General features: G+C 42.2%; 1 long non-coding RNA gene across 1 annotated transcript; it reads right to left on the bottom strand.

The window, feature by feature from the left end:
* Window positions 1-2,120: 2,120 nt before the first annotated feature.
* LOC119860440 lies at window positions 2,121-16,574 on the bottom strand. The gene is made up of 3 exons (XR_005294539.2): window positions 16,383-16,574; window positions 9,014-9,283; window positions 2,121-2,176 (listed from the first exon to the last, which is right to left on the bottom strand). It is a non-coding gene; the product is annotated as an uncharacterized LOC119860440 (long non-coding RNA).
* Window positions 16,575-25,706: the final 9,132 nt, after the last annotated feature.

Raw genomic sequence — 25,706 nt, 5'->3', positions numbered from 1 at the left:
GCTGGGCTGTTTGCGCTTGGCTAAAAGAAATCATCCCTGAGCATAGCCATGTGGGGAGGGATGTGCTGTACATCCACCCCAAAACCACAGCTCCTCCTTTTAAACAACAACCACAGCCCCTCTTTTTAAATGGCAAACTCAACCGGCATTAGTCGCTATGGGAAAGGAGGGGGCTGCAGTTTGAAACCATTCCCACATGTTATGAAGCTGGAAGAAGCCAACCCCGCATACCCTTTGGCTTACCATGGCTGCCTGGAAACCGAATTCTGTTGCCCAGCTGTGTGTAATGTGTCACCATACCAGCAGATGCTCAATATAAAAGGCAAAATGCAACCTTGTATCTAAAACACATGTGCTGTCTGCTGTGAATTGCTTGATTCACTGTGAAAGTCTCCCTTTTGTTCTCAGAAATATATTTTCTTAAAATCTACTCTCCCTTTTTTCCCCCCCTGCAGCTGCAAATGTTTCTATGCTCCCTGTATCAACTCCATCCCTGAGGTTATCGCAGATTAGAAGGCAAAAAAAAATGCACTTGTGATGACATGTTTTCCGAGCTCTTTCAGTCCTCCTGCTCTGATAGGGTACAGCTGAATGCATGGAGGCATTCGGTGGCAGAGGCCAGGAAAGTATACAGTGAGCATGATCGGAACACACAGGAGGAGTTGCTGAGGCTAATGGGAGAGCAAACAGACATGATGAGGCATCTGGTGGAGCAGCAGGAAAGGCAACTAGAGTACAGACCCCCATTGCATCCATTGTGTAACTTCCTGCCCTCCTTGCCAAGTTCCACATCCTCCTCATCCAGAGGCCCAAGAAAATGTGGCGGGGAGGCTCCGGGCACCCTGCCATGCAACTCCTGGGGATGGCCCAAGCAACAGAAGGCTGTCAGTCATTCAAACAGCTTTGATTTGTAGTGTGGCTACAATAAGGAAGGTGGCCTTGCCCTTCTCTCCTCCCCCACCCCACCCCATTATCAAACCCTTTGTACACCCGGGCTACCTTTTACTAGTCAATGTTGTCAGTGATCTCAAGTTTTTTTTAATAAAGAAAGAACGAATGGATTCAGAACAATAGGGACTTTATTTCCTGTGCCAGCTGTGGTAGAAAGGGGGGAGGGAGACTGGCTTACAGGGAAGTACATTCACTAAAGGGGTGGGTTTGCATCAAGGACAAACACATACAACTGTCACACTATAGCCTGGCCAGTTGTGAAACTGTTTTTCAAAGCCTCTCTGATGCACAGCGCACCTTGCTGTGCTCTTCTAATTGCCCTGGTGTCTGGCTGTTCAAAATTGGCTGCCAGGCGATTTGCCTCAACCTCCCACCCTGCCATAAATGTCTTCCCCTTACTCTCACAGATATTATGGAGCACACAGCAAGCAGCAATAACAATGGGAATATTACTTTCACTGAGGTCTAACCTACTCAGCAAACTGCGCCAGCGCTCCATTAAACATCCAGAGGCACATTCTACCACCATTCTGCACTTGCTCAGTCTATGGTTGAACTGCTCCTTACTGCTGTCCAGGCTGCCTGTGTACAGCTTCATGAGCCATGGGAGCAAAGGGTAGGTTGGGTCTCCAGGGATACCTATTGGCATTTCAACATCCCCAATGGTAATTTTCTGGTCTGGGAAGAAAGTCCCTTCTTCAGCTTTCCTAAGAGCCCAGAGTTCCGAAAGATGTAAGCATCATGTACCTTTCCTGGCAATCCCACGCTGATGTAGGTGAAACGTCCCTTGTGATCCGTCAGTGCTTGGAAGACCATTGAGAAGTACCCCTTGTGGTTTATGTACTCTTTGGCAAGGTGGTCCGGTGCCAAGATAGGGATATGCATTCCGTCTATCGCAGTTAGGGAACCCCATTGCAGCAAAGCCATCCACTATGACCTGCACATTTCCCAGAGTCACTACCCTTCTTAGCAGAAGGGTATTGATTTCCCTGGCTACTTGGATCACAGCAGCCTCCACAGTAGATATGCCCACTCCAAATTGATTCTCGACTGATCGGTAGCAGTCAGGCGTTGCAAGCTTCCCCAGGACTATCGCCACTCACTTCTCAACTGTCAGGGCAGCTCTCATCTTGGTATTCCTGTGCTTCAGGGAGGAGGAAAGCAACTCACACAGTTCCATGAAAGTGGCCTTATGCATGCAAAAGTTTTGCAGCCACTGGGAATCCTGGAAAAAATTTTGAAGGAGAAATTAGTTAAGGACATTGAAGTCAATGGTAAATGGGACAAAATACAACATGGTTTTACAAAAGGTAGATCGTGCCAAACCAACCTAATCTCCTTTTTTGAAAAGGTAACAGATTTTTTAGATAAAGGAAATGCAGTGGATCTAATTTACCTAGATTTCAGTAAGGCATTTGATACCGTGCCACATGGGGAATTATTAGTTAAATTGGAGAAGATGCGGATCAATATGAACATCAAAAGGTGGATAAGGAATTGGTTAAAGGGGAGACTGCAACGGGTCCTACTGAAAGGCGAACTGTCAGGTTGGAGGGAGGTTACCAGTGGAGTTCCTCAGGGATCGGTTTTGGGACCAATCTTATTTAATCTTTTTATTACTGACCTTGGCACAAAAAATGGGAGTACGCTAATAAAGTTTGCAGATGATACAAAGCTGGGAGGTATTGCCAATTCGGAGAAGGATCGGGATATTATACAGGAGGATCTGGATGACCTTGTAAACTGGAGTAATAGTAATAGGATGAAATTTAATAGTGAGAAGTGTAAGGTTATGCATTTAGGGATTAATCACAAGAATTTTAGTTATAAATTGGGGACGCATCAATTAGAAGTAACGGAAGAGGAGAAGGACCTTGGAGTATTGGTTGATCATAGGATGACTATGAGCTGCCAATGTGATATGGCTGTGAAAAAAGCTAATGCAGTTTTGGGATGCATCAGGAGAGGCATTTCCAGTAGGGATAAGGAGGTTTTAGTACCATTATACAAGGCACTGGTGAGACCTCACCTAGAATACTGTGTGCAGTTCTGGTCTCCCATGTTTAAAAAGGATGAATTCAAGCTGGAGCAGGTACAGAGAAGGGCTACTAGGATGATCCAAGGAATGGAAAACTTGTCTTATGAAAGGAGACTTAAGGAGCTTGGCTTGTTTAGCCTAACTAAAAGGAGGTTGAGGGGAGATATGATTGCTCTCTATAAATATATCAGAGGGATAAATACAGGAGAGGGAGAGGAATTATTTCAGCTCAGCACCAATGTGGACACAAGAACAAATGGGTATAAACTGGCCACAGGAAGTTTAGACTTGAAATCAGAGGAAGGTTTTTAACCATCAGAGGAGTGAAGTTTTGGAATAGCCTTCCAAGGGAAGCAGTGGGGGCAAAAGATCTATCTGGTTTTAAGATTCTACTTGATAAGTTTATGGAGGAGATGGTATGATGGGATAATGGGATTTTGGTAAGTAATTGATCTTTAAATATTCATGGTAAATAGGCCAAATCTCCTGAGATGGGATATTAGATGGATGGGATCTAAGTTACCCAGGAAAGAATTTTCTGTAGTATGTGGCTGGTGAATCTTGCCCATATGCTCAGGGTTTAGCTGATTGCCATATTTGGGGTCGGGAAGGAATTTTCCTCCAGGGCAGATTGGAGAGGCTTTTTCGCCTTCCTCTGTAGCATGGGGCATGGTTGACTTGAGGGAGGCTTCTCTGCTCCTTGAAGTCTTTAAACCATGATTTAAGGACTTCATTAGCTCAGACATGGGTGAGGTTTTTCATAGGAGTGGGTGGGTGAGATTCTGTGGCCTGCACTGTGCAAGAGGTCAGACTAGATGATCAGAATGGTCCCTTCTGACCTTAGTATCTATGAATAATCTATGAATCATCCCATACATGCAACATTATGTGGTCCCACTAGTCTGCTTGTTTGCCAGGCCCAGAATCGGCATTCCACTATCTCAACATACCCCTGTGCCACCATGATAACCCAATTGCCACATCCCGTACTTTCAGGAATGCCTGTGTCCATGTCCTCCTCACAATCTTCCTTGTGCTAGTGGTTCCTAGCTAGGCTCTGCACATACTGCAGGATAATGTTTACAATGCTCACAAAAGCAGTGTGCAGCTGAGTGGGCTCCATGCTTGCCGTGCTATGGCATCTGCATGAATAACCTAGGAAAAAAGGCATGAAATGATTGTTTGCCGTTGCTTTCAGGGAGGGAAGGGAGACTGACAACATGTACCCAGAACCACCTGCGACAATGTTTTTGCCCCATCAGGCATTGGGAGCTTAACCCAGAATTCCAATTGGCAGCGGGGACTGTGAGATAGTTACCCACAGTGCACCATTCTGTGAGCCGATGCTAGTCACGGTATTGAGGACGCACTCCACTGACCTAATGTGCTTAGATATGCTCTAAGTGTGAATCACACCAACTGTAGACATACTTATTCCTGCCTTGGCAAAAAACAAAACACCATGTCTAAAAATCCTCACCTCCAATAAGGTTGCCACTATCCTTTCCACCTAATAACTCTTCAACATTGTTTGCACTTGAGTATGTTGATCAGTTATATCTGGTTTCTTTAAAATGTTAGCTCCAAGCATTCCAATCAGAAACAAAACAAATTGGGTTATGGCTTTTTTTAGCTACTTGTGAGTATAAAAAGACATGGAGGGATGGTTTGTTTATTTTTATATTAGAAATTCAGGTACCGTCTACCATGGAAGATACTGGTGAATGGAGAACTAATAAACCAATGACATAATTAAAGAGAATGAAATCTAGGGATTTTTAATTCTTACCTTTTAAAGCCCTTGGGTTTTAGTTTGTTTGTGTAAACACCTAATGAACTTCAGTTACTAATTAATATTGTGGAGAAATTAAGTCTTTCTTAAAGATGCATCATGCACACCTCTACAATTAAAGGCCTGAGGGATCACAACATAGATGATCCAAGACATCCAGGAGGTCCCTCCAGCAAAACCAAGGAAGATCAGAATTCTCGTGATAATGTAAAAAAAATGGAGGAAAATAAAAATCAGATCCTCTTTACATATCCTTAAGTAGCAAAAATGGGCACGTCAGTTTTTAAAAAATTCTTAACCGCTAATCTTAAATTCTGGTATTGTTTTGATATATACCAAGTAACAAAAAGCCTTCTTTACTATGAGCTAAACTAAACAATCCCTTAAAGAATGATATCTCTGTTGTTTTTTAAAGAGAGAGACATCAACTGTCGTGAAGTATAGCAAAGCAAACATCATGGTAGCTCTACAAGTCAATCATCACCAAAATGATCCGAGTGTTAGAGAAAAAGAGATAGGTAGTCATTTGCAGACATTCAGGGTGGTTGAGAAATTTGACATTATTAGTGGGTGGTGGAGCATAATCTGATTTACCATTTAAATTCGGCCAGATTCAGACCTGGGGGCACAAAAATAGTGTAAATTTAAGTCTACATCTGAAAATTGCTAAGCACACAGGAAACAATGCAGAAAGAGAAAATGGAACCCATGCAGCTGGCATGAATATGGAATGGTGGTTAGTGATGCGGTAGTGGAAGTTAGTTTCCAAATCAGTTTGCCCATTCATAAAGCCTGAAAAAGAGAAATCTCATGAAAAAGCTTGTCTTGGAAAGACTTCCAGCCTGTCTTGGAAAGATTTCTGGCCAAGTGTTGTACTCCAGAAGAGGTTATAATAAAATTGAAGGACAGCCAAGCTTTCTGCTGTTATCTGAACATTCTGAAGCTCATCCAATACTTGGTACAGCAAAAGTTATTCAGTTGTGGGGTAGAGGTCTCTTATGACTCAAGACCATACAGCATTCATCCCTAATCATCTGTGAGAGGTCCTCTGCCTTGGTTCAAGCAGCACCAAGCACTGAAAAGACTTCTTGATACCTATCTTCAGCAATTTGAAAAAGACATCCAGGTGCACATCATCTATAAGTACAGGTCAAGTTGATTGAGCACTGAACTAGAACACAGGAAACTTGATCTCTATTCAGATAAGTCACTCCCCTTCTCTGTCACTCAGGTTCCCTGTATATAAGGTGGAGATAACGTAAAGTGACTGGGTTGTAAAATACTCTAACTCACAGGCCTATAGGAAGCTGCTGTGTACAAAGGCACCTGAAGTTTGCCCAAAAAAGTCTTTACTGAACTGTGGCTATAGTATTATGTTTGTAATCTTATTTATGAAGCATATAGAGATGCATGTATATGAAATATTTAAATTAACGTCAAGTTCATCACTATTGTTACTTTTAGTTTTTTCACCCCTTTCTCACCTTTTCATGGATCTAATTTTTTCTTTACATAACTGAGTACTTTTTCTTTCAGTTCCTTGATGAATGCTTCCAAGATGCCAACATCCACTGAGTAATCATAAAACTATATGAGCAGAGCCAGAAAAGATTCCTGAACAATTAAATTAGCCTCAGAAAGAACTCATGACTCCTTTTAGAGAAAGTGCTGGCAGCAGTACTGAGAAATGGAGCATCATCCAAGGGCACTTGGCTGCAGTCTAAGCTATATTAAAACACACTTTATGACAACAAATGACAGATTTGCCCACAAAGGACTGCTTGAATAAAAACTGACAGGAGTTCTGTGGAAGAGAAGCATATTTTTAACTAGTTTAAACTACAAGTTTAGCTTGCCACATAGCCTGGACCGGATTATGCAGAAATATAGTTAGGTAGAAGGCATAGGATGCTATGATATCTAACAAAACCCTTTGCCCAGCCAAAGGCTGCACTGGCAACTCTCCAGAGTCCAGACAGTGGTACTTAATTTCACTAAATGGAGATGACTGCAACTGCCCTCAAGTTTAGGAGAGATTTTGAAACAAACATCTCTCCATAAACATACAGAAAATATGGAGTTGTCAAGGTTCCTTCCCCACTCTGAAGTCTAGGGTACAGATGTGGGGACCTGCATGAAAACCTCCTAAGCTTACTTTTACCAGCTTAGGTTAAAACTTCCCCAAGGTACAAACTATTTTACCTTTTGCCCTTGGACGTCCACTGCCACCATCAAACGTTTGGCTGGGTTTACTGGGAAAGCATTGTTTGGAAACGTCTTTCCCCCCCAAAATCCTCACCAAAACCTTGCATCCCACCTGCCTGGGGAAGGCTTGATAAAAATCCTCACCAATTTGCATAGGTGACCACAGACGCAAACCCTTGGATCTTAAGAACAATGAAAAAAGCATTCAATTTCTTACAAGAAGAATTTTAATATAAGAAAAGGTAAAAAGAATCACCTCTGTAAAATCAGGATGGTAAATACCTTACAGGGTAATTAGATTCAAAACATAGAGAATCCCTCTAGGCAAAACCTTAAGTTACATATCCATTCTATTCAGCACAGTTTATTTCCTCATCCATTTAAAGAAATTATAATCCAACGCATATCTAGCTAGATTACTTACTAAATTCTAAGACTCCCTTCCTGTTCTGTCCCAGGCAAAAGCATCACACAGACAGACAGACCCTTTGTTTCTCCCTCCCTCCAGCTTTGAAAGCATCTTGTCTCCTCATTGGTCATTTTGGTCAGGTGCCAGCGAGGTTATCCTAGCTTCTTAACCCTTTACAGGTGAAAGGGTTTTTCCTCTGGCCAGGAGGGATTTTAAAGGTGTTTACCCTTCTGTTTATTTTTATGACAGGAGCCTTCCAGCAATATGGAAGGTTGCTAGTTCGATTTTGATGAAAAGTCATTTACCATCTGTCAGGTGTTCAATGACCTAGGTCAGTGATTCTCAACCTTTCCAAAAAGAAAAGGAGTACTTGTGGCACCTTAGAGACTAACAAATTTATTAGAGCATAAGCTTTCGTGAGCTACTATAGCCCCCCACCCCACCCCCTCAGGAGTCTGATTTGTCTTGCATACATTAAGTTTCAACTCATTGAAAATCTACTTGCTTACAAAATCAGACATAAAAATACAGAAGTGTCACAGCACACTATTACTGAAAAATTGCTTACTTTCTCCTTCTTTACCAAATAATTATAAAATAAATTAATCAGAATATAAATATTGTATTTATATTTCAGTGTGATACTTGAGCCTATTTTCAACTTGTGAGCCTTGTCTGAAGCCTGAGTCCCAGGCACCAGGGCTGAAGCGTGTAACTTAGCTTCACGGGGGCCCCTGTGGCTTTGGGCCTGGGGCAACTGCCCTGCTTGCCACCCCCTAATGCCAGGCCTGCATTTGTGATCCCTATAAAACCCGTCCCATAACCCCAGGTTGAGAAACACTGATCTAGATGAGTTGAGTACCTCCTGGAAGACCTTGGCGTAACTCTACGGGTATACATACCCCTGGTTGAGAACCCTGCTCTAAGTGAAGCAAGTTGGCAATCTCAGTTCAGTTCTTAGCGATAGGATGCCAATGTCACCAGAACACTATCACAACAAGCACTAATGGGCATGCTTGTTGTCGAAAACCAAGGATTGAATGGATTGGATTTACCACTCAACACTAAATGTGGATGTGACATTACCCAGGGTAGAATCTGGACCAATGAACAGCTGTGTCCCCTCAATTCTCCAACCTGGGGTGCCTTTTACACAGCTTTGCTGTGAGAGCAACCACTCCTGGTCTGCTCACACACAGTCCCCAGCGTATAAATTACTCCCAGATATACTGCAAGAGTGCTACAGCCAGTCACCCTTGAATTATACTTCAGAGTAACACCAACAAATTCGCAGTCCCAGACATTCCCCCAGAAATGTACATCTTGTACTGCCCAGCTCTCTCTTGATCAATATAAGCTCATATGAAGTCCATCATTTTATTAATAGAAAATTATATGCACAGATTCTGTTGTCCCAATTGGAGCTCCCCAAACACTTCAGTCCAAACATACTGGTTTAGATTAAACAAAAAACAAGTTTATTAACTACAAAAGGTAGAATTTAAGTGATTAGAAGTAATGAAGCATAAAAATTAGAATTGGTTACAAGAAAATAAATCAAAATGTATGCCTAATTTAACAAGCTAGAGTGAATTCAAAGAAAAAAGGTCTTTCTCACCACATTTTAGAAGTGTTAGTGGCTCATTCTTTCAGTCAGGATCCCTCCCCCAATCCAAAGCTATTTTCTTTGTTCTTCTGGTGTTGTGGATGCCGTGGATAGAGAAAAAGGGAGGAAGACATGATTTGGAGCCTTTGTGCTTTCCATCTTATATTTTTCCTCTTCTTTGAGGATCATCTCCAACTGAGGTTCAGGAGACAAAGTCTGTGTGGATGGAAATCCCTAGCTGTTTCTTTGTCAAATTGTAAATCTTCATTCATTTCCTTTTTCCTGCCAAAACAGGGGATAGTCCATTTGATTTTGTTGACACCTGGCTGAGGTGTTGGTAGCCTTTTATCTCTGGGGAACTGGTTTGTGGCTGCTTTTAGTAATATCATACAGTAGAATCTTATAACTATACATACACTGTTGCCACACATATTTTATCAGGACACTAATGATGAGCAAATTATTAGTTTTCAAATTATACCTCCCAAGGCATACCTTGTACAAGATTTATTATAGTCCTATAACCAGGGTGAGTATAGAGGTACCGACTGCCACAGTGAACTCTCCAGGTTAAATACCTTGACCAGTACTATTGCAAAGGAAGCCTATGTATCCCATTGGTCAGTGGGAGGTATGTATCCCCCTTTGTGCCCAGCCTAGAGAAAATGGGTCTCTTATAGGCCCAGCTTGCAGAGCCTGGATCTTTAGCTCAAGCTTAGAGAGGCATATTTTGAGTTCTTGAGGTCCCTAGTTCAATCCCAGGTGTGTCAGCCAAGCTAGCAGATATCAAACTTGCACTGTTTCTTCCAGTGCTGTAGCAAAATACAGGATTTTATCCTCCATTGTAGTTTCTCTTACCTTTCTCAGAAATTTAATTCATCTTAAGAAAACATATGGGCAAATTAGCTGGTGTCTAGAATAGTAACAACACATTAGATGAAATTTGCCATTTTTCTGTTCATGAAGCATCTATAAAAATATCTTATTTAACTAGGTATTTATCAAATTTGTTCAATAGTCAATAACATTTGGGCTATATATTGTCTGTGAACTGCTTATATTACATATTCCCTCAAACATTCAATACTTGGAATTTATTTTTCTAGTCTTTTCTTTTACACTATTTATATAGGTTGTTTATTTCTTTCCCTGATCTGATGATCTAACCTTTATAAACTTATTTCCACTTCTACCAGAAGCAAGTTCTCTTTCATTCCAAAACAAAATTTAGTTTTTTGATTAAACTAACCTCAGTTAGTGATCCATTAACTGGATTTTGCTAACATTCGCACCAACAAAATTTCAAATTGTAGAAATGTTGATGCACATAAAAAACAAGGCTGTGAACAGAAACTTAGACCAAACTTGAAAAGTTTGGGTGACTAAAGATAGGATCTTAATTCCATATTTTAGGCACTAAATAATTGTGTTCTGATTTGTCAATGGGAACTATGGAGGCCCAGCACCTCTGAAAAAATCAAGCCACATGTACTTGTGCTCAGAGGTATAGCATTGTTTATTTCTGTGAAGTCATGGAAGACAGGAGAGATTCCAGAAGACTGGAAAAGGGCCATCTATAAAAAGGGAAATAAGGACAACTCAGGGAATTACAGACCAGTCAGCTTAACTTCTGTACCCGGAAAGATAATGGAGCAAATAATTAAGCAATCAATTTGCAAACATCTAGAAGATAATAAGGTGATAAGTAACAGCATGGATTTGTCAAGGACAAATCATGTCTATCCAACCTGATCACTTTCTTTGACAGGGGTAACAAGCCCTGTGGATGGGGAGAAGTGGTAGACATGGTATATTTTGACTTTAATAAAGTTTTTGATACTGTCTTGCATGACCGTCTCATAAATTAACTAGGGAAATGCAATCTAGATGGACTTACTATAAGGTGGCTGAAAAACTGGTTGGAAAACCATTCCCAGAGTAGTTATCAGTAGTTCACAGTCATGCTGAAAGGGCATAATGAGTGGGGTCCTGTAGGGATCAGTTCTGGGTCTGGGTCTGGTTCTGTTTAATATCTGCATCAATGATTTAGATAATGGCATACAGAGTACCCATATAAAGTTTGCAGACGATACCAAGCTGGGAGGGGTTGCAAGTGCTTTGGAGAACAGGATTAAAATTGAAAATGATCTGGACAAATTGCAGAAATGGTCTGAAGGATGAAATTGAATAAGGACAAATGCAAAATACTCCATTTAGGAAGGAACAATCAATTGCACACATACAAAATGGGAAATGACTTCCTAGGAAGGAGTACTGCAGAAAGGGATCTGGGGATCATAGTGGACCACAAGCTAAATATGAGTCAACAGTGTATAGGTGCCGACTCCGTGGGTGCTCCGGAGCTGGAGCACTCACAGGGAAAAATCAGTGAGTGCTCTGCACCCACTAACAGCCAAGCTCCCCTTCCCTCCCCACCCCTCCTCACCTCCACTCCGCCTCCTCCCCCTCCCCTGAGTGCACTGCATCCCTGCTCCTCCGCCTACCTCCCAGCACTTGCCACCACCAAACAGCTGTTTGGCAATGTAGCAAGCTCCGGGAGGAGTGGGAACATGGCACACTCAGGGGAGGAGGTGGGGAAGAGGTGGGGCCAGGGTAGGGATTTGGGGAAGGAGTCTGAATGGGGAAGGGAGAGGGCAGAGTTGGGGCGGGGACTTTGGGGAAGGGGTTGGAATGGGGGAGGGGCCAGGGACGGGGGGCAGCACTCACTGGCATGAGCAGAAGTCAGCACCTATGCAAAAAAGTGAACATCATTCTGGGTTGTATTAGCAGGAGTTTTGTAAGCAAGACACGAGAAGTAATTCTTCCGCTCTACTCTGCTCTGATTAGGCCTCAACTGGAGTATTGTGTCCACTTCTGGGCACCACATTTCAGAAAACATATGGACAAATTGGAAAGAGTCCAGAGAAGAGCAACAACATTATTAAAGGTGTAGAAAACATGACTTATGAGGGAAGATTGAAAAAATTGGATTTGTTTAGTCTGGAAAAGAGAAGACTGAGAGGGGATATGATAACAGTTTTCAAGTATGCAAAAGGTTGTAAGGTTGCATAAGGAGGAGGAAGAAAAATTGTTTTTCTTAACCTCTGAGAATAGGACAAGAAGCAATGGGCTTAATTTATAGCAAGGGAGGTTTAGGTTGGACATTAGGAAAAACTTCCTAACTGTCAGGGTGGTTGTGACATTCCCCTCTGGTGTTATCTGGACTGGTGATCTGCTAGGTCACTCCAATCTTTGACTCTTGGAGCCAGCCTTACCCTGCTCTGCTGTGAGAACCCCCCCTCCTGGGCTATTCATGCACAGCCTCTGGCATGTAAGCTGCTCCTTGGATTGTGCAACCGAATGACACTAGCCAATATCTCCGGTCCCAGACACAGCCCTAGGAACCTCCGTCTTGCAGTTATGCCCGTTGGACACTGCAAGCTCATAAGAGTTCGTCAATTAAACCAAGAAATGTATATGCACCAGGCTTGTTATTCCAAGGGGATCCTCTGACACACTTCAAACCAAATGCACTGCTTCAGGGAGAATAAACAAACAAATTGGTTAACTATGGAAGATAGATTTTAGGTGATTATAAGTCAAAGCATAACAAGTCAGGTTTAGTCAAATGAAATAAAAGCAAAACATATTCTAAGCTGATCTTAACACTTTCAATGCCCTTACAAACTTAAATGCTTCTCACCACAGGCTGGCTGGTTGCCCTTCAGCCAGGCCCTCCCCTTTAATCAGTGCTTCAGTCGCTTAGTGTGGTAGATGTAGGTGGAAGAGAGAGGAAGACTATGGCAAATGTCTCTTCCTTTTACCATGTCCTTTCTTCCCTCTTGACTTTGGCTCCCCCCTTCAGAGTCAGGTGAGAATTACCTCATCACAGTTCCAAACTGACCAAAGGAAGGGGGGTGACTCCCTCAAGAGTCTAATAGATTCTTTTGTTGTTGCCTAGGCCAGCATCCTTTGTTCCTGTAGAGCTGGGCTGGGTTTGTCCCATACCTGCCCTGATGAGGTGTGAACTGCCTCTCTGTTCTTGGAGAGTTTTTGCCTGGGCTTGCTTTGTGCCATGAGGATACATTTTCAGCCTCATAACTATATACATGAAATTATAACCTATAACCTTACTATAACATTACTGTAACAATTACTATAACATCACTATACCAATAATGCTCAGTGCATCATAAGCCTTCCGAAGACATCCAGCATGACAGACTTTGCATTGGATACCACACAATCATTTTATAAAGATGAAGATGGGGGGTGTAGGATGTTCCCCTTAGGTACAGAGTGTCACAATGGTTAAGCACTGGAATAAATTGTCTAAGAAGATTGTGGAATCTCCATCTTGGAGACTTTTAAGAGCAGGTTAGAAAAACACCTGTCAGGAATGGTCTAGATATTTAGTCCTTCCACAAATGCAGGGGACTGGACTAGATGACCTCTTCAGGTCCCTTCCAGTTCTATGATTCTATGTACTTTCCAACAGGTGACATTCAGCATGCTGACATCAACATACTGACCCGTAGCCTTGCATAATTGATACACTCATAAGAAGTCCTCATCTCCAACTATCCCCACACACATATTCCTCCTGTCTGCAGCTAAAACTTGGAAGATGTCATAACACAGTCAACAGTGGTGCCAGGAGAACAGGAAACCAGAAGGCAAAGAGCCAGAGCCAGCAGCCAGGAAAAAGAGCAGAGACACAGACAAGCAATTATTTTCAATTATTCAGGGTCTGTTTCTGCAAACCTTACTCACACAAGCAGCCCCACTGTGTTTGAGAGTAAGTACTACACTTGAGTAAGGGTTACAGAATGAGGCCTATAGGAAGCATGCTGTGAAGTTCTCATCAAGTCTGCTGTTTGTATTTTTAGTAAGTCTTTTCCTGCATTGTTGCTTCAAGGAGCAAGGTTCTGTTGAGCACTGGCATCTCTCCCTGAGAGAGCCAGCGATGAAGTGGAAGTGCAGTTACTTGATCAGAGAGGAGAATTCCAGACCACCCTGTATCTTGGAAATCTGGTCTCAGGCCCAGAGCCGTCTGTTTTTTTCACAAACTGTCTCTGAGGCCACTACCTCTCCCTCAGTGCACCACATTCCCTCTTCCACAAGCAGAAACCCTGGAACAGGATAGTGTTATTTCAAGGCCCGTAAATGGCTCCCTTAAGGGTGAGAAAAAAAGGCTTGTGAAAAAATAAACAGATAAAACTATTAAGTTACTTGGCTTTACTCAGCCAAGAAATCTAGCAGGAAAAGACTTTCCTGGAGAGAGATCCCGGTATTTTCCATTTACTGACGGACAGAAAATATCAAAAGAATAACATTTCTCATATTATATTGCTACTTCCACTTGCAATGCTGGCAACCATCAGGAAGTGCAGAGTGTGTGAAAAATGGAAATGTATCTCCCATTTAAAAAATAAAACACATTTGTCTGAGTGGCCGAAAAGATTCCATTTGGTTTCAGATCTGGTTTTGGTTGGTTTTTAATTTATCCAAACAAACAGATTCACCTATTCCTATTTAATCATTTTTGTCCAACTGAATGGGGAAATCTATAATCCTAAATAAAAGGCTAGTAAAGGAAAGACTTGCTTACTAATATAAGAATGAAATTGAATGGACTGTTAAGAAAGGCACCCAAGATATAAGTTAGAGAAAAATCTGTGGTGGAAGCTGTTTTATAGACTGAAAAAATGAATGTAGTACAACCCTGCTTGTCTGAAGATCTCGGAAGATTCCAATTATTGGGTGATTCTCCCCAACAAACTTTTAAGCGTGTGCAAGGTTAAATGATTCTGAGTGTACACCTCAATGCCAATCAGCTACCCCAAGGCTATTTGCCTCTGTAATTCTGACTCCAAATTGCTGCTAAGAACTAGACGGCTAGAATTTCCCTCTTGTGGTGGTTTTGAACTCCATAGGACTGGAGATTTGGTTTTGTGAAGCTCCTGAGTTCTGTATAATTGAAGCCCTAGCTTTCTGCAGGTTAGCAGCCCCATAGAACCAATATATGTGGGGGAGGGGGATGTAATTCAGTCCTGCAAAGCTCTTATGCATCACATGACTGAAGCTCCAGTTATTCAGTCAAACTTTGTGGGACTTTCTGCATTAAAGTGATAAACGTTCTAAGGCTAATTATCTGGCTAATCTACTATGAGAAGGTAGCTGGCCAGTGGGGATTGCTGATATGTACTTTATTAGAAACCTTTAACTCAGTTGTGCAGGTAGCTAATCTATGTGTAACTATGTAACAACATTTCTGAGTTCTAAATTAACTGAAACCACTCAGGAAAAAGATCTAGCCTTTCCTGTAGACAGTTACATTAAAACTTCTAGTCCACATGCAGCAGCAGTCAAAAAATGCAAACCAAAATGTTATTCAGATGTATAGAGAATGGGAAAAAAAGCATTAATGAAAATATTACAATTTGTTATATAGAACAATGGTTGCTCTCACTTCAAGTGCTCTGTTCAGCTCCGGTCCCCCCATCTCAATAAGGAATTATACCAAAAACATTTTAGAACCCAACATAAATTGCATATTATCAGAGATTATTAAAGCAGCTCATCCAGTCCAGCTGAAAGTTTCAGTAGAGTTCAGGGTCTTCATACTTCAGGAAATACTCAACTGATGGACCTTCAGTGAAGTGATGGCTTTTTATAAGTCCTTAGGAAGAGAATGAACTTGATCCTAACCTGAGATACTCAGGTATTCATCCATACCTATTTCTGAACAACAACAAACAGCCTTAGAGGATTTATAGAGGGGTTCTTCAGAAATATGTACTAGTACCACACTATGGTCCTGATCCTGCAATGAGTTCTGTGCAGGCTGCTGGATTCACTGCAGCAGAGAACCTTGCAACACAGCCTCAGCGTCTCAGGTGAGTCTCTAATCCTCCCAAGGCCTATACTTTCATGTCCCAAAAAGTATTGTTTGTATAAGAAAGGGCATAATGTAGTGATATTTATATATGGAGATTTGATAATTTATAACCAATAGATAGATTGCTTTTTCCCCCTCCTGTTTCAGAGGTTTGAGGCTTTTTAGTTACCTACCTCCCCTTCCCTTTCTGTTTTATGTTGTTCTGCATACTGCCATTACAGCTAGCTCTGGAGACCACTGTTGTCTAAAAGAGTTCAGAATACACAGTCCGTATTTGGTGCTGTACTAAGAGGAGAAAGCTCAGTTAAAGCACATTGAATTGGACATTAAAATGTGGAATCTATTGCCCTTTTTGTCGGAAACATCAGACACTATTCATACAGCCTGCTCCCTGGAATCATTTCAACATTCTAACAATCCAAAAACAACAGAGACATGTCCTGAATCATTCAAGTTGAGGCAAAATAAACAGAAACTTACATCAAATAAGAAAGTCCAAGGGAAAGCCAGCATGAGTAGTAAGTAACCTTCTGTCTATACAACTGAACGCTCTTTGACCAAACATTTCTTTTTGATTAAGGAAAGCTAAGAAATCAAAAACAGATGTCTAAGACTCGATATGACCTTATTTCCTGTTGAATACTTAACTCTGTCTAACCGTTCTCTGTGTCATTCTGCTAATGTTCTACAGTGCATTTTACAGCAACAGTGTTCACGTGGCACAGTGACACAACAGGGAATCTGAATGTTTGATTCAGTTTTGATTATGGAACATTTTCTACTGCATGTAGTGTAGTGTCGTGTCTGATCACGTATGGCAGTGTAAGCCATCCATTTACTATTCATACTACTTGCGCCTCATACTAATTGCGTGTACTACCAACTACTCATACTACTTGCACCTCTCTCACCCCAGAAGAAATTAAGTAACTTTCAGATAAAGATCCAGCCCTTTTCAAAGGTGACATGTTACTCTGCAAGCTGTTAGAAAAAAATATCACTCTGTTTATACTTAACTCTGGATTAAGTTAACTGAGTGAAAGTTTTAATTTTGTTTTTAATTAATTTTAAATTTATCCAGTTTTCTAAACAGAACTAGTATACTGGTATATTCATTGGCTACTGTGTACTCTAACATCAGTAGTGCAAGTAGGGAGGTACTCTCCAGTACACAGTACTGGCAAGAGATTTTTAGCGGGTATGGGGTACCGGAAAGACTTGGGGCTAGCCTCCCCACATCCGGGGGGTGAGGCTGCGTTCTGCTCCTTAAAAGGAGCAGAACACTGCTAGGGAGGGCATTCATTCTTTATATGGCTTTAACAGCACAATACATATGCAAACAAACTTAAAGGCCTTTTTTGAGTTTGTTTGCATATGTGTTGTGCTGTTAAGTTGGTCAGGAGTCCTCAAGACGGAAGGGGAGCGGGGGAACGGAAGGAGTTTAAACAGTGTTTTTTATTCTGTTTCTCCCCATTGGTCTGAATTATCCATGTCATTCATCTCAAAGAGGCAGAGGTTCACAGATTTGCAAACCTAAAAACCTGTGTTATGCTTTAAACCACCTCAGCACATACGAGGTTTATGAACATTAAAAAGTTAACTGCAAAGGAACACTGAAGCCCATTAACCTGAATGTGTGCCAGCCAGTATGCCCTCAATGATTAAAGGTGCAGTCACACCCGAACAGCTAAAAATTAACTTGCCTTTTTAGGCTAAACAGTCATATCACTGGCTCCATCTCCGTTGTTACATAACAGATAACAAAAATCCAGTGCAGTTTGGTGGTGCTAGCACTTAGGGTCTCAGATATGTGGTGTGCTTTTTCAGAATCTCTTTGTGGAATAGTCATGTAGGTGAAATAGCTGGTACTTTGATTATACTGTTTCTATGCATGTATATTCATCTTGGTATCTGAAGTTATGAATATTAGCTATGTTCACTACGTTTGCTCCTGGGGTAATGTCCACAAGGTATTTAGCCAGCACATGAAGAGACAAGTCAAGTTGAATGGTCCATTAAGGAACACTTAGCTCACAATGAACCCTGGAAGCTGCCTGTCTACACTTAATGGACTTTTTGTGAATGTTCTAACTAGAACATGGGTGGGGGTGATGGACATGCAACTTGCCCAGGTGACTCCAAACACCATCTTTCACAGTGAGAACAGATGTTCCTTTATTTGGCACTTGGCAGAAGCTAAAAGGCCCTGGCCTGGAAACATCTCAATTTTGCCTCTTCCTTGCTCCGGTCTCTTTCCTGCTCAAGCCTCTGGATATATACTAATGGGAGCATTCTAACCAAGGTCTGAGGACTTTAAGGTAATCTGGAGCCTTTATATTTCCTTGATCCTTTGCAGATGGACTTATGAGTTATATATGGTACAGAGACTGTTCTAGCCTCATTGATTGCTGATTTCCCCCTTGCAATGGACAAATATCAGATGTCTGCTGACTTTCACACAAGTCAGCAGCCTTTGATATCTGTGGTAAAAGGAAAATGGCCCTTGCTTGAGTGGTTTTGTTCTTTCCTCTCCAAATGTCAAAGCCTGTTCCCATGGAACTCAGTGGCAAAACTCCTTTTGATTTCAATGGGAACAAGATTTGACCCAAGAGATCAGAGAATGTGATTTTGAGCAATTATCTGTCCAGAGACAGTTCTCCTGCATGTTCTGCCAGGCTGATTTTGATTGCCCTTCCTGTATATCATGCTGAGGAAAATAAGAAAACAATTTGGGCTGTAGTTCTATCAAGATGTACATGGCACACACAGTTCAATGCCTCTTTTCCATCAAACCCAGATGGCGCAGCATCTTTGCTTTTCTAGTGCCCGGCAGAGAGCAATACTTAGATAAAGGCAAGCTGGCAGAAGCTTAGTTTGGACATAAGGGAGACACTAATAGTGTGATAAGGGAAAGTGAGGTGATTGTCCTTCCTATCCTTCTTTAAGAAATTTTCAATTTGGGGTGCTGCTGGATCCTCAATGACACCTGGAAGTACAGTGGCACCAGGGGCCCAAAGGATCTGTTAAACAGATGCAGTTGTAAAATTTTGGACAGGTAAGAGGGGTGTCCGAGGGGGTGGGAAGAGCGTGGGGGTCTTGGGCTGGGGGCGGGGCAGAGTCACGTGGGGAGGTCACATGGGGAGGTCACATGCTCTCCCTTGTGTCCTTCCCATGAATGCAGTACAGTCAAGAAATGATTTCTACTTGCACCGCTGTCTAACATCTAAGCCTATATTTATAGTGTCCTTCACAGAAAGTCACAGGACATTTTACAGCACAGTTTTATATATCATACAGTCTGTGATACTGTGTATTTGCACAAGGAAATGTGAGGAAAACTCACTAAAGGGAAAATTCTGCCCAGAGCAGAAGCCCAGCACTAAGTCCTTTGCATCACTTCAGTCCCATTTCGGTCCTTAATGGAGCATAAGTGGGTCTTAAGTTATGCACAGGACCTTCCCTACACTGATGAATTTTACTATACACCTAGTAAACCAACCATTTAGCATCCCAGCACTTCCAGGCTCCCTGCTGTGGAGTCAGGAGCTGACCCCCATTAGAGCCAGAACTCCTAGGCTCCCTCTCCATGGCAGGGAACCTGGAAGCCCTGACATGGTAGGGCTGCTCTAAAGCCAGAGAGCCTGGTATTCTGGGGTCCCTGGTCTCAAGGCAGTCCACACAGCAGAGCTATCCCAGAGCCATGGACCCCGGAAGACTAGGCTCCCTAGCAGACCAGCAAGTTAGCAGGGATCCACTTGAACACTGCCTTGGTTTTTATCAAACCAGAGATATTTCCAAACAATATTTTAGGTTCAGCACCTTTGCATTTCATCAGAAATTTTCCAGCAAGCTCTAATCATAAGCAACCACCTTTCTCAGTACTTTAAATTAAAATTTAAATATCAGCGCTACCCATACCAGGAGCCTATAGATTGCAGAGGGTATGCATATGAACAGGAGCTGGTTGGAAAATGTGAATAAAAAACTGAACATGTCAAAAATTAGTTTTACATAAAAATTCAAAAATTATCAGAATTTCAATTTCAGAAAATTTCAATTAGCTCTAAAATTGACTACAAGAATTATTTTAATATGTTTTCCCCCAGGAGAAGATTATCATTGAACAAAATGTGTGTATCAGTAATATTACTTAATAATCAGTAATAAGCTCTAAGACTTGCTACTGCAGACTGCTACTCACTATGCAGACGTACCCTAAGGGTATGTGTCTTCCAGCGACATGTAGTGTACCCATCCACGTAGCCCCCCAGCACAGGTATAAATAGCAGTGTAGCTGGGGAGGCATGACTTAGGTGAGTAAGGACACACCTGAAGGGCATGGGTAAATTGGCAAGTACATATCTTACAGGCTCTCTACTCATCCAAGCCGCACCTCTATTTTTAGCAGTGTAGTCTCCCACCTCTGGAGCCTTTCCCCTCCACAGGAAAATACTCCAGCAGAGGGGAAAAAGGGAAGGCAGCAGGACAAGGTTCCGCCAGCTCCCCACTGCTGGAGCACTTCCCCATAGCAAAGAAAGGCTTCAGCAGTGGGGAAAAGTGCTGTACGGGGTATTCCCTGATGTCTCCCCCTGCCAGAGCCTTTCCTCACTGCAACAGAAGTCTGCAGCAGTGGGAAAGTGCTGAAGCCTTTCTCTCTGCTGGAGTCTTTCACGGACATGTGTAGCTACACACTGCAGTCTGTACACAGCTTGCTTTCCACTGACACTACACGTGCACTACAAGCACCAACACAGCTATGTAGCGCAGACTTAGCCTAAGGGTCTCTGGGACCCTCACTTATGGACTTGGTGTTTCTAAGCCAATGCTTGAGTGTCCACACTGCATTGTAAACCTGAGTGTACAATAGCTGGATCTGGGTCTCACAGCCATGCCAATGCATCCATACTACACTGCACAGACCTTCAGAATCAAGACTGCGGCTTGACCTGCATCCACACTGCACAACGACAGGGCTTGGAACAGAGTCTCAGCAGGACTCTGACTCCGACCCATGTCCTGAGTGCTTGCCAACCCAGGCTGGAATGACTTGTGTGTGTGGATGGAAAGGAGACTTGATCCCCCAAGCCTGAGTCAGAGCCCGGGCTTAGCACATAGAGCAGACATACCCTAAAGAGCACAGAACTTGCAGCCCTGGGGAAGGGGGGGGGACTAACATGCCTTTGAGCTCCCCTCACATCCTCCCAATCCTGGGCTGCTCTGGAGGCTTCACAGGCCCTTCAATAACTTGGCCTGTCTACGTTACATCATCATCCAAGGCCACAACAGTGCCTGGAAATGCTACAACCCTGTCCCTAAGGTGCCTCTCCCACTCCCAGCACGCCCCCTACACAGAGACTTGTAAGGAGGCCTCAGAAGGTCAGCCAAAGGCTGTCTTCCACTGTGGGAATCCTCCCCCTGCTGGATACAGAGCTTTTTCTGAATTATTCATGCCCTTTACCCTGCGTAAAAGGGCCAATACACCCACAGTATATCAACTCAAAAATTTATTTTGTCCCTTCACTGATTCCTTCATTCCCCAGCACACAATCACTTTTCTCAAATGCAATGATTATTTTTAAAGAGAATATTTCCTCTTGCAATTCCTTTTTCTGGCATCATCTGCTATAGAGCAATTTCACAATTATGAAAAGCATATAAAACTCCAAAGGTGTTTTAAAAAGGGGGGGAAGAGTTGCATCCACTTTAACCTTATGACTTTGAAAATGCATTTGGCTGCACTTTGAACCCCTTTTACCAGGTGTGTCCCAGACTCCCAGCTCTCCCTGGGTGTCAATGGAACATTCAGGGGAGACAAGTAGCACAGTATGTAACTTGGAGAACCAGCAATCAAATTGTTAAGTGTAGCGATCTCACCTAGCACTGGAAGCCAAATCTAAGAATACATTGTCATTCAAGCTGGCTAACATCTTGTCTGCTTGCTTAGAGACAATTACGTAGGAAAGAGTGGCTTAGATCAGAGCTTTTAAGTTCATAAACATTCTTCAGTCTTTCCCGCCCATCCACTGTGTTGTCACTAGCAGCATCCTGTGTAAAACTGGAAATGGGCTGCCAAAACAGTCAGAAGAAAAACATGAATACTAGGCAAGCAGACTAATATGTCAACAGTGGAATCCCAGGCTTGGATACTATCTGGGCAAAACTTTTCATCCCTTATAGTAGAATCCATTTATTTCACAGCGTAGTAACAATTCTTCACATGGGATTTTCATTTTGCTTCACTCATGTGGAGCTGATTTTCAAAGGTATTGAGCACCCACAGCTCCCATGGACTTTAATGGGAGTTTGGGGGGGGGGGTGGCCAAACCTCTGAAAAGATCAGCTTGATAAACCACACTAATTTTAGTACTTCAGGTTCTTCATATCCCAGCAAAGGGAGATTGTGTTCCAAGTTTTAGACATGTGTTTGAAATGTGTCCCAGCTGTGGTTTCTCTCTCCCCTTTTGAAGTCCCCTTCTCCAACAATATGTTTATAGAGTTTTTAATGCTATGGGTTTTGGGAATTGTTTGTTTGAATACTGACTTCACTCTGCCTGGTATCATATTTGCAAAAGCACCACTGACAACTTCCTCCTACAAGCCCGCTCCTCTTCCCCAATCCTAAATGCCGTAATTCCATAAAATGTGATCTCGCTCCTCACTGGTCTTAATTAAGCTGTGTTATGCTCCACTTGCTGTTTTTATAAGGCACATTCATTCGCCACATACTGCATCAACCTCTCTAACTAGGTATCTGGACCCCACAATCAATGCTGGAAGTGCAATTGCACCTAGTGACAGCTACTGCCTCCCAAATGTCACATCTCTCTCTCTCTCTCACTCCCACTCTCACTCACACACTTTGGCATTATTTTTGGCTGAAGTGCCTAGAGCTTCACCCTTCTGTTATCCATTCATTAGTGAAAATGCATCATTGCATAAACTCAACCCCAAATATTTTCTTTGTATCATTTAATGGCTATACCCTGGCAGAACTAGCTCAATGCCCTGGGTGCATCAAGCATTCTACCCTAAAGACTCCCTGAGCAATCATTTTGTCAGCTTCTCAAGGAAGAGGAAAGTGTCACTGACACAGAACATAGTTATTCCATGGAGGTCTCTGTAGGAGTGAGTGACAGCAGAAGATCATGCATCTTTTATGCATAAGGAGGAAAAATTGTTTCTGCAACCTTTCTGCTTTGTGAATTTCTTTCCATGTATGCAGGTAGTTGCCTGGACTCCTAGAAGCCACTGTGATGTCATTCAGCTGTGGCCAATCCCCTGCCGTCTCACTAGCCCACCTCTGGGCTGTTCATCAATTCTAAAATTTCTGCAGGAGATAGCAGGACACTCATCTGGGACCCCAATTAGAATGAGATGGTGCTTTCTAAATATCTGGCTGAATTTGGGACCAAGTCCAGAAGCAGTGAACCCAAAGTCTCTACACCCATTCTGAGATAATATAAAAATCCCAGTTTGACTCTGTTTTGCAACACCATGATGTTGCAAGAATGGCTGATTAGAAAACAAATTTCCATTTTGCGAAAGATTTTGAGGTTTCCAAATTTGTTTTCATTTCGACATGGCACAAAATCATAACCTTTCAAAATTTACCCCCCACACACACACTCTCTCTCTCTCTCTCTCTCTCCCTCTCCCCACCCCCCCCACCCAGAATAGCTAATAGCCTGGTGGTTCAGGCACTCACCTGAGATGTGGGAGAACCAAGTTCATTCCTGCTCTACCCAATTGTCTATTCTGTATTGGGTGTCTGTCTCTGTCTCATGTTTTGACAAGAAATTCCATCCTGGACCTGAGCAACCTTCCAGATGAAAGTTTCAACTAAACTGATACACTTATATAAAAAAAATTTATTTCAGTGAACATGTATTTCCCAATAAAATGTTTTGTTGAAATACTCTTGACCAGCTCTACTTGCAACTTTCCACCAATACATGAGGAAAAGAAGAGTTTCATTGTGTATAGACTGCTTAATGATACCATTATTTTGTTGCTTTCCATCTCAAAGTTTGAGACCCACTGTTCAAGAATAAAACACCTGAAGCCAACCATCTTCTCTGCAATTGCATTTTTCCTTCTTCATCCCTGAAATGATAATTTTTGAACTTTTTGCTAGAAAAATGTGTGAAGTTTTGGGGAACCTGAGATTCATAGATTTTAAGGCCAGAAAGATCCACTGTTCTGATCATCTAGTGTGGCCTCCTGCAGGCCAAAGAACCTCACCCAGTAACTCTGCCTCAAGCTCATGACTGCTGTATGACCTATCCCAGGTCTTTTAGAAAGACACCCAATCTTGATTTAAATACTTCAAGCGATGGAGGATCCACCACATCCCCAGGTAAAAACTGTTCCAATGGATAATTACCCTCACTGATCAAAAATAAGCACCTTATTTCTAGTCTAATTTTGTCTAGCCTCTGCTTCCAGCCATTGAATCTCTCTTTGTTTTCTTCTGCTAAGAATCATCTATCAAATTCCTCTTTCCCTTATAGGTATGTATACACCATGTTCCTGTCTCCTCTGACCTTCTCATGGATAAACTACACAGACTGAGATTCTTAAGTGTCTCATTATAAAGGCATGTTTTTCCAGACCTTGAATAATTCTTGTACTTCTTCTCTGCATGCTTTCCAATTTGTTACCACCCTTTTAGAACAATGACCACCATAGATTCATAGATACTAAGGTCAGAAGGGACCATTCTGATCATCTAGTCCGATCTCCTGTACAGCGCAGGCCACAGAATCTCACCCACCCACTCCTATGAAAAACCTCACCCATGTCTGAGCTATTGAAGTCCTTAAATCATGGTTTAAAGACTTCAAGGAGCAGAGAAGCCTCCCTCAAGTCAACCATGCCCCATGCTACAGAGGAAGGCGAAAAACTTCCAGGGCCTCTCCAATCTGCCCTGGAGGAAAATTCCTTCCTGACCCCAAATATGGCAATCAGCTAAACCCTGAGCATATGGGCAAGATTCACCAGCCACATACTACAGAAAATTCTTTCCTGGGTAACTCAGATCCCATCCATCTAATATCCCATCTCAGGGGATTTGGCCTATTTACCCTGCATATTTAAAGATCAATTACTTACCAAAATCCCATTATCCCATCATACCATCTCCTCCATAAACTTATCAAGTAGAATCTTAAAACCAGATAGATCTTTTGCCCCCACTGCTTCCCTTGGAAGGCTATTCCAAAACTTCACTCCTCTGATGGTTAAAAACCTTTGTCTGATTTCAAGTCTAAACTTCCTGTGGCCAGTTTATACCCCTTTGTTCTTGTGTCCACATTGGTGCTGAGCTGAAATAATTCCTTTCCCTCTCCTGTATTTATCCCTCTGATATATTTATAGAGAGCAATCATATCTCCCCTCAACCTTCTTTTAGTTAGGCTAAACAAGCCAAGCTCCTTAAGTCTTCTTTCATAAGACAAGTTTTCCATTCCTCGGATCATCCTAGTAGCCCTTCTCTGTACCTGCTCCAGTTTGAATTCATCCTTTTTAAACAATGAACGCCAGAACTGGACAGTAATACAACAACTGTTTCACTAATGCTATATACAGAGTTAATACCACTTCCCTAACTCCTATTTGATATTCCCCTGCTAATACATCTAAGGATCACATTCGCCCTCTTAGTTACCGCATCTCTCTGGGAGCTCATGTTCTTTTATTCTATCAAAATGAACTACATTTTAGGAGATTGTTCTAACTTCACAATCAATGGGACTAAACCTGGCAGTTTAGCAAAGCTTTACTTCAAACTCAATGGCATTTGAAGAA

Source organism: Dermochelys coriacea, chromosome 8, assembly GCF_009764565.3.
Source record: "Dermochelys coriacea isolate rDerCor1 chromosome 8, rDerCor1.pri.v4, whole genome shotgun sequence".
Taxonomy (NCBI): Eukaryota; Metazoa; Chordata; order Testudines; family Dermochelyidae; genus Dermochelys; species Dermochelys coriacea.
Note: the sequence above shows the minus strand (reverse complement) of the source record. Positions and strands in the feature narration are given on the sequence as shown.